This window comes from Pongo abelii, chromosome X (assembly GCF_028885655.2).
Source record: "Pongo abelii isolate AG06213 chromosome X, NHGRI_mPonAbe1-v2.0_pri, whole genome shotgun sequence".
Taxonomy (NCBI): Eukaryota; Metazoa; Chordata; class Mammalia; order Primates; family Hominidae; genus Pongo; species Pongo abelii.
Window position 1 is genome coordinate 156,264,238 of NC_072008.2, and position 10,207 is coordinate 156,274,444.

General features: G+C 34.8%; 1 pseudogene; it reads left to right on the plus strand.

Annotated features, from left to right (window-relative positions):
* The first annotated feature begins 4,732 nt into the window (after positions 1-4,732).
* LOC112131874 (deoxyuridine 5'-triphosphate nucleotidohydrolase, mitochondrial-like) lies at positions 4,733-5,224 on the plus strand (annotated as a pseudogene).
* The last annotated feature ends 4,983 nt before the right edge of the window (positions 5,225-10,207 follow it).

The window sequence follows — 10,207 nt, forward strand, 5'->3', positions numbered from 1 at the left end:
TGCTATGGAGTATGGAAGGTGAAATCTCCCTGCTAACTTTTGCAGGATCTTCTTCAATTTAACGGGTTAATGCATTTGAAAGCATCTGCTACGTGGTAAACACTTGCAAATTCAGAGAATTTCAAGGCAAAACTGGTCTTCTCAGAACCGTCTATAAGAAATGAAGAGTGTAGTTATCATAACAAATTAGAGTTTGTATGTAGGTTCTTCTACTTCTGGCTGTGTTCATAACCGTTGTTTCTCCACAGCTATATGTTTCAAATTTCTCGGATTGACATGGGACATTTTAGCTAGTCTGATCTATTGAAAAAAATAACACTTGGTTTCATCAATTGCATTTGTTTCCAGAAGTTTCTGAAATTTCAGTTTCATTAATTTTTTCTCTTCCTGTCTATATCATCCCCATCTTTTTGTTTTCCTCAGGTTTAATTTACTTTTCTTTTCCTAATTATTTAACATCAACGATTAGATGTTTTATTTGAGCCTTCTGTTACTTTCTTACATAAGCACTTAAGGACATAAAAAATCCCCTAGGCACTACGTTAGTTGATTTCCACATATTTTAAAACATCATATTACCATTTGTATTTATCAGAATATATTTTCAAACTTTCCTTAAGGATTTTTTAAACAAAGAAGAGTAAAAATGTGTTGTTTATTTAAAATTACTTGGAGACTTTACAAATATGTCTTTGTTATATTTTTATTTTATTCTGGATTTTTAAAGTTTATACTTTGTACAATTTCAATTATTAAATTGAAATGTATACTTTGAAATGTATACTTTTGTCATATTAAAACATATACTTTGTACAATTATTTTAAATTTGTTATGGGTTGTTTTTTGGTTTGTCTTTGTAAAAATTCCACATACACTTGAAAAGAGTATTTATTCTGCTGTTGTTCCGTGACGTGTTCAGTAAAAGCCAGTCAGCTCGAGTTGGTTCTTTGTGTTGTTCGGGTTGGTCTATAACCTTGCAGAATTTCTGTCTACTTCAATCGTTTACTCAGAGAGGAGTTTTGCAATCTCCAAATGCAAGTGTAGATTTGACTATTTATTCTTTCAATTCTATCAGATGTTTCGTGTATTTTAAAACAATGCTTTTTAAGCGCAGTAACAGGATTATGATGTCTTGTGTGTTAATTGACTTTTTTATCATTGCATAATGTCCCTATTTATCCAGGGTAATTTTCCTTCCCATAAAGTTTTTAAAAGTTTACTTTTCTTTTTTTCCAGCTTTCTTTTTTAATTTTCAGTTTTATTATTCAAATGAACAAACAGTATTTTTTTTTCTTTTTCTGTCCAGTTCTGTGTGTGTAGCTCATGTGTAGATTCATGGAACCACCATCACAATCTTCATACAAACATTTCCGTCACCCCCCTCTCCAAAAGAAACCCCTTTTACTTACTATACACTTACAGTTATACCCACATGTCTACAACTAACAGTGGCAACCACTCATCTGTACTCACCATTTCAGTTTTCTCTTTCAAGAATGTCACATGAATAGAAAAAATAGAATATGTACCTGGTTGAGACTGGCTCTTTCCACACAGCAAGACACCTTTGAGTTTGATACACCTTGTTGTGCATACCAGTAGTTCATTCCTTTTTATTGCAGAGTAGTTATTTCATAGTATGGATGCACAAAAACTTAATTGTCCATTTATCCACAAAAATATGTTTTTATAATTTTCAGGTTTTCTCAAATATGACTAGAGCTGCTGGAAACACTCATGTAGTAATGTCTTTAAAAAATTTCTTAGTCATTTTCAAATATATGTTACTGTAGCTCAATATGCCTTAATATGCATTTCTCTAATAGCTGTGATGTAGAATAATTTCTCATGTGCTTCCTTGTCATGCATGTGTCCACATTGGATAATGCCCTTAACATACTAGGCATTGCAGGAACATACCTCAAAATAATATAGCCATCTATGTAAAAACCTGCAGCCAACATCATATGGACTGGACAAAAGCTGGAAGTAATCTCCATGAGAACCGGAACAAGACAAGGATGCACATTCTCACCATTCCTATTCAACATATTATGGAAGGCCTAGCCAGAGCAATCAGGCAAGATAAAGACATAAAAGGCATCCAAATAGAAAGAGAGGAAGTCAAATTATCTCTCCTTGCAGATGATATGATTTTACACCAAGAAAGCCCCCACAGTCTCTGCCCAGAAGCTCCTATATCTGATAAATAACTTCAGCAAAGTTTCAAGATACAAAATCAGTGTACAAAAATCAGCAACAATTCTATACACCAAGAACATCCAAGTGGAGAACCAAATCAAAAACATAATCACGTTCATAATAGTCACAAAAGCATAAAATGCCTAGGAATGCAGCGAATCAGAGAAGCGAAATGCCTTTACAATGGCAGTTACAAATACTGCTGAAAAAAATCAGAGATGACACAGACAAATGCTAAAACATTACATGCCCATGCATAGGAAGAATCAATATCATTTAAATGGCCATAATGCCTAAAGCAATTTACCGATTTAATGCTATTCCTACAAACTACCAATGACATTTTTCACAGATTAGAAAAAAACTATTCTAAAGTCCATATGGAACCAGAAATCAACCTGAATAGTCAAAAGCAATCATAAGCAAAAACAGCATAGCCAGAGGCATCACACGACCTGACTCTAAACTATACTATAATACTACAGTAACCAAAACATGATACTGTTCTCTAACACAGGTCATAAGCAAAAAGAGCATAGCCAGAGGCATCACAGGACCCGACTCTAAACTATGCTATAATGCTACAGTAACCAAAACATGATACTCTTCTCTAACACAGGTTAGAGAACCCAGAAATAAAGCCACACAGCTATAACCATCTGATCTTGAACAAGATTGACAAAAACAAGCAATGAGGAAATGAGCTCCTATCAATAAATGGTGCTGGCATAACTGGCTAGCCCTATGCAGAAGATTGAAACTGAGCCCCTTCCAGTTTCAACTCAAGATGAATTCATCTTTAATCCATCAACTCAAGATGAATTAAAGTCATAAATGAAAAACCTAAAAAGATAAAAGTCCTACAAGAAAACCTAGGAGATTCCATTCTGGACATAGGCCTTGGCAAAGATTTCATGATGAAGACTCCAAAAGCAATTTCAAAAAACCCCCAAATTGATAATAAGACCTGATTAAACTAAAGGACTTCTTCATGTGAAAAGAAACTATCAACAGAGTAAACAGAAAAGCTACAGAATTGGAGAAAAGATTTGCAAACTATGCATCTGACAAAGGTCTAATATCCAGGATCTATAAGGAACTATAAAAAATTAACAAGCAAAGAACAAACAACCCCATTAAAAAATGGGCCAAAGACGTGAGCAGACACTTCTCAAGAGATGACATATACACAGCCAACAAGCATATGAAAAAGTGTCCAACATCACTAATATAGAACTGCAAATTCAAATTACAATGGGATACCATCTCACAACAGTCAGAATGGCTATTATTAAAAAGTCAAAAAATAACTGATACTGCTGAGGTCGTGAGGAAAGGGAACACTTATACACTGCTGGTGGGAATGCAAATTACTTCAGCCATTGTGGAAAGTATTTTGTAAATTTCTCCAAGAAATTAAATCGGAATTGCCAATCAACCCAGCAATCCCATTACTGAATATGTACCCAAGGGAATATAAATTGTTCTACCATAAAGACACATGCACGCATATGTTCATTGCAGCACTATTCACAATACTAAAGACATGGAATTAACTGAGATGTGCATCAATGGTGCACTGGATAAAGAAAATGTGGTATATATAGACCATGAAATACTATGCATCCACAAAAAATAACAAAATCATGACCTTTGCAGCAACATGGATGGAGCTGGAGCTATGATTCTAAGCAAATTAATGCAGGAACAGAAAACCAAATACCACATGTTCTCACTTATAAGTAGGAGCTACACATTGAGCATACATGGACACAAAGGAGGGAAAAATAGACACTGGAAACTATTTTAACAAAGTGGAGGGTGGAGCTTAGGAGTAGGGCGACAATTTAAAAACTACCTATCTGATACTATGATGATTACCTGAGTGATAAGTCATCAGTACACCAAACCTCTATGACACGCAATATACCCATGCAACAAATCTGCACAGGTACCCCCTGAACCACAAATAAAAGTTGGGAAGAACCAAAGAACCAAAAAACAATAATTAAATTTTTAAAAAAATAAATGCAGTAAAGATTTTAAAGTCAGAAAAAAAGAAATTTCCAAATTATTTTCCATAGTTTTTGTACCATTTCATAATTCTCACTGGCAGCATATCAGGTTTTAATTTGGTCTTCATCCTTGCTAGCACTTAGTAATATTTTTTTTGAAAAATTTTCAGTCAGTTTCAAATATGTGTTATGCTATCTCTTTATGGTTTAATTCTCATTTCTCTAACAGATATGATGAACAATAATGTTTCATGTCTTTATTTGTCATGCATATGTCCACTTAGGGGAAGTGTCTATTGACATCTTTTCCCCATTTACAAAATTTGGTTGTTTGTGTTAAGTGAATTCACGGGAGGTGATTGTTTTGGACGAAGGTCTGTCCCCAGGTCCTAGGAGAACAGACCAAAACAGAATGGAGACACTGGTGCTAATTGTCACTTAATCAAAGCGAATGTTGGCTCATCCTGTACTCTCTTGTTCCCTGGACTCTCCTCTGCTTTCCTTTTGCTCTGCTATGCCCTGCTCTGAAAAGACACCTGCCATTTCTCCCCCAGCAAGCAGGCCTGCCCTGCCGAGGAGGGCAGCATGCAGCTGTGCTTTGCCTGCTCTCCAAGCATGCCATGGCCCTGAACCAGGGGTCTTGGCTGACCGCAGACTATAACATGTATAGTGCCTATGATTATACAATACCATATACGGAGTATGCTCTTGTGAAAATGAACATTCTGATAGCTCTTCCTTCTGGATGTTATGGAGGAGTGGCTCAGTGGTCTGGTCTGGCTGTAAAACACTTTATAGATACAGGAGATGGTGTCATAGATAAAGATTATAGAGGCAATGTTGGTGTTGTAGTGCTTACTTTTGGTAAAGAAAGGTTTGAAGTCAAAAAATGTGATGAAATTGCACAGTCTTTTTGTGAATGGATTTTTATCCATAAATAGAAGTTCAAGCTCTGGATGATACTGAAAGGTGTTCAGAAGGTTTTGGTTCCACCAGAAAGAATTAAAATTTATGCCAAGAGTAGAAAATGAGAAATCATATCTTTTTCTGAAAAATAAAGAGTTTCTCCTTAAAGTATTTTGTTTTGTACCCCTATAAACTTAATAGCTTTACCTTCTAAAAATACTGCATTTTCTTATGATCAGGGAAAGAGTATCTCTGTTTGGATCACGTAGAAACTTTCTTATGTTTTTCTGCAATTAATGGTTATATGTAAATCTGCTTTGTAGTGACCTAACTCAAATGGTGTCTTTTAAAAAATCAAATGTATTATCAATTACTAATACAGAAAAGCTTGTATTATTTAACTCAATAAGTGATACCGCTTCAGCAATTTATTTTGCTGTGATTGCTTTAAATCTTTAGCAATACTTTTTATTCAACAAACTTAAATTCTTTCATGGATATAAAGTCTTTCATAAGCAGAACCAAAAGAAAAATTTAAAAGGAGAGATTAAACTTATTTCTTGTTTTGCTCTCCTCTTCTCTAGACTAAAATTTTTTTAACATCTTAAAATAAGCTGAATATCTCTCTTTTGAACTTCAGAAGACCTAATATCAAAAAATTAATTAGGTCAAAATGGCTGAATTTAAATTTGATTCTGGTAAATTTGTCATATATAAGAAGGTTTAAATAGTTGATATCACAAAACAGTATTGTAAAAAAAAAAAAAAAGTCATTCATTCAGCCAAAATGATAATTCAAAGATTTCAAAAAAAACAAAGCCCTTTTTTCTTTGAGAGAAGAGACTTAATTTTCCAAATAATAAGCCATAACAAAGACTGTATGAGGCCAATTAAATTTGTCTCTCAAATTTTGTAAACAAATCTATTAAATATTCATCATCTTACCATAAGTTGTAATTTCTATAAACCTTTTTATCACCATATATATATATATATATATATATTTTTTTTAAGTGAGTTAATACTTTAAGGAAACCTTGTAATCTGAGACAGAGTCCCAGATGTTGGTCTTGCATTAGTGTGCTTTTGATATTAATGTTTAATTTATCTTGCATTAGTGTGCCTTTGATATTAATGTTTAATTTATAGAGAAACTCTGAACTAATTTTACCTCTCATAATTAGCCCTTAAAATCTCACATGCCCTCTTCTGCCTCAATACTGCCTGGGCCTAGAGGGGTTGAACCGTTTTAATTTCTGGTCCTATATCTGATGAATGCAGTTTATTTTGATTGTCATCTTCTATAAGGTCTAAAGATGAAGCTTTAACTGCTGTCAGGGTTTAAGACTTAGCAGGACTAGGTATTCTTTTTAGACCCAGGAGTCAAAGCCCTGTGACTTAATAGCATGAGGACATTAAAAGAAATACAGAAAGTTACATGGATATAAAAATCTCAATGTTTTTAATCTCAGTTTTTTTAATCTCAGTTTTCCTAAGCAAATTAAACTTAATAACAATGACATAGGAATTATTTTGATAAAACATTAAAATCCATTTGTTAGAATAGTTAACAAAAGGTAAAAAAAAAAAAAAAAAAGACCTTTCAAAGTGTGATTGCTTTCCCCATAGGGAGTCCATTTAGATAACCTGCAAGTCAAAACTAATGAAAATGGTACTTGAATTAGTGAAACATAAATAGAGTGTGTCCTGGGTCGTAAGTATAATTTTCAGTTTCACAGAAAAATTTAAAACCAAGAGCAAAGAATGTTATATTGGAAAAAAGAATTTCCTATAGACATTTAAAATGAAATTTTTTTTAGCATCAAGCCATAATAGCAGTTAGAACCTGAGGGAAAAAAATTACAGGAGCTGATGAAAAAGTTGAAAAAGGTAGTTATTTATCTCAGGCCTTCTCAAAGGGGAGTGAATGCTGAAAACAGCAAGACACAATAAGAGTGGAACTTTTGGGTTGAAAAAATTAAAATATCTTGTAATTTTATTAAGAGTAAATCAATACCTTTAAAAAATGTTTTTGTTCTAACCTATTCCTTAGTGTATTAGTGTTTTTTTCCATATCAAAGCCCAATCTATGGAAAGATAATTATAAATAATTTCTTTTTAATTATAGCCAACTCGATCACATCAAGTTTTCCTGTTATGAATCCTCTTCTTACAAACCTTATTATGACTTACAGAAACCATTTACAACATTCTTGGACCTCCTGTTGTACCCCAAACACCCCTTGTTCCTAAATAACCAGTTATTTTATTTCAGGACAAAAATGTTTGCCATACAAGATCCTTTCCCATCTAAAATTGTTTTTCTTTTTTTCTTACGTTTCAATTATATCCACTTTTCATTGCCACAATCACTTTCTCTTATAACACATTTTACACAAAAAAGAGATTTTAAAGAATATGTACACGTTATGAGATGTAATAATTAGCCACCCATGATTGTGTTGATTAGATTTTCACACCTCCCGTATGTGGAGGTCAAGACTGAAAATGGAATGAATATGCTCTATGACTGCACAGGCAAGGAAAAGAATGATTTTTTTTTTCTCCAACAAGTAAACCAAAAAGGATTTATCTGGTTTAATTTTTTTTTCATTGTCAGTAGATTCTTAGTGGTAACTTTTGTTAGTTTTTCCATCACATATAACGGATGAAGTAGAAAAACGACCTTTGACTACATTCTAAGTTCCCCAAGAGAAGAAAACTCTCTATGTCTGGATTCTTTGAGCTTCCTTGTTATCTTTGGTGATGGTGATGGAAGTGGGGGACATTATTCTAATTCTTGTGCTTCTTTAGGCTCTGTGAGCATCTCCTCCTGTGGGCTTCTCCATGTGCCAGGCTTTGCTATTCATATCAGGCACATCAATCAAGGTAGCCACAGTTCCAGGAAAAGTTGCTACACACAATTTTTCCTATCCACCTCCAGAACCCTGTTCATCTTGCAAAACTGAAACTCTATACCCATTAAACCATAAATCACCACTTCCTCTCCCCCTAGTTCCTCGCAACCACCATTCTACTTTTTGTCTGTATGATTTCAACTACTCTAAGTACCTCACGTAAGTAGAATCATATAGTAATTGTATTTTTTTGTTTCTGCCGGCTGCCAGCAGCCCTTGGCATTCCTTGGCTCGTAGCTGTATCACTTCCATCTTTGCCTCCATCTTCACATCACTGTCTCCTCTTTGTGTATCTCTGCCAAACCTCCCTCTACTTTTCTCTTTATAAGACTACATTTCCAACTGACATATTGACATTTATTCCTTCCACAAACAATTATTCAAACTAGTATAGGCTTGCCATTGAGAACACAAAGAAAATGAGACACAGTCTTATTGGGGACATTGTCAGACAACAATTGTGGTAGGCAGAAAAATGGTCTCTCAAATATATATTCTCTGCCTAATGCCTGGAGTCCATGCCTGTTACATTACATGGTAAAATATGTGATTAAGTCAAGGATTTTGAAAAGAGATTTATCCAGGATTAAACAAAGGGCCCTAAAGGCAATTATTTTCCTTTGCATCTTTCTTACCAAAATATCCCTTTATATTTATGACTTTCTTTACATCTCTCTTATTTAGTGGTTTCTTTTACCGTGTATCATAAATACCCATTAAATAACATTTGAATTTAGACAAAAATTACATTTTCTTTAAATAAGAACACATTTTTTAATAAAAATGTTTTCCTTTTTTTTTTTTTTTTTGAGACAGAGTCTTGCACTGTCACCTGGGCTGGAGTGCAATGGCGTGATCTCAGCTCATTGCAACCTCCACCTCCCAGGTTAATGCGATTCTCCTGCCTCAGCCTCCCGAGTAGCTGGGATTACAGGCGCACACCACCACACCTGGCTAATTTTAGTACAGCCAGTGTTTCACTATGTTGGCCAGACTGGTCTCGAACTCCTGACCTCGTGATCCACCTGCCTCAGCCTCCCAAAGTGCTGAGATTATGGGCATGAGCCACTGCACCTGGCAATTTTTTTAAAAAATTGAAGTGACCCAGTCGTGTAATGAATATCTATTATTTAATTTAACTTTAAATTCTAAATTACATAACAAGTTTCTTTACAAGTATTTATTCTATTAAATTTACCTAATTATTTAATTTTACTTTTGAATAGTTTACCTAGATTACATATGTAAACTGTGATAGTCATGATTTAAAGTTATTTCCCTGTTAACCATTTTTTATAGCCTGTGAATTTCAGGTGTTTATCTAAGTAAGAATCTTAAGGTTAAATAAATGGTGAGGTTTTGTTTTTGTTTTTTTTTGTTTTTTGTTTTTTGTTTTGCCAATAACTCAGGATTTAGTTGTTTTCATTAAACCAAACAATATTAAGTGCCATATTTATCAAAAATTATACAAACAAAATATTTCTTTTTTGGGCTGCAAGCTTTACAACCCTCATGCCAAATTTTGACATCTTACAACATCTAGCAGAGATAAATATTAAACTACTTGACCAGTGAATCCAACAAAAACGCCTGTGGACAATTCTGAAGACATTTCTGGTTTTGTTTGTTTGTTTGTTTTTGTTTTTGTTTTTGTTTTGAGACAGAGTTTCACTCTTTTCACCCAGGTTGGAGTGCAATGGCGCAATCTTGGCTCACTGCAACCTCCGCCTCCCGGGTTCAAGCAATTCTCCTGCCTCAGCCTCCCGAGTAGCTGGGATTACAGGCACCCGCCACCACCACGCCTGGCTAATTTTTGTATTTTTAGTAGAGACGGCCTTTTGCCATGTTGGCTGGGCTGGTCTTGAACTCTTTGACCTCAGGTGATCGAACTGCCTCGACCTCCCAAAGCGTTGGGATCACAGGTATGAACCACCACACCCAGTGCAATTCTGAAGACATTTCTATTGTATTTTACGAACAATTTTAAACCCAGCTGATATTAAGCCCAGGTTGGAGAGGGCTGTGTTCTGAGGAGTGGAGCCTCAGGTCAGCAGAAAGAGGAGTCCAAGAGCCCTGAGGGAGGACTCTGAGGACCTGTCATCCCTGAGCTAGGACACTTGTCTCTGCTGTCAGTCCTGGGAGGCCCCCAGGCAGGACTATGGAGA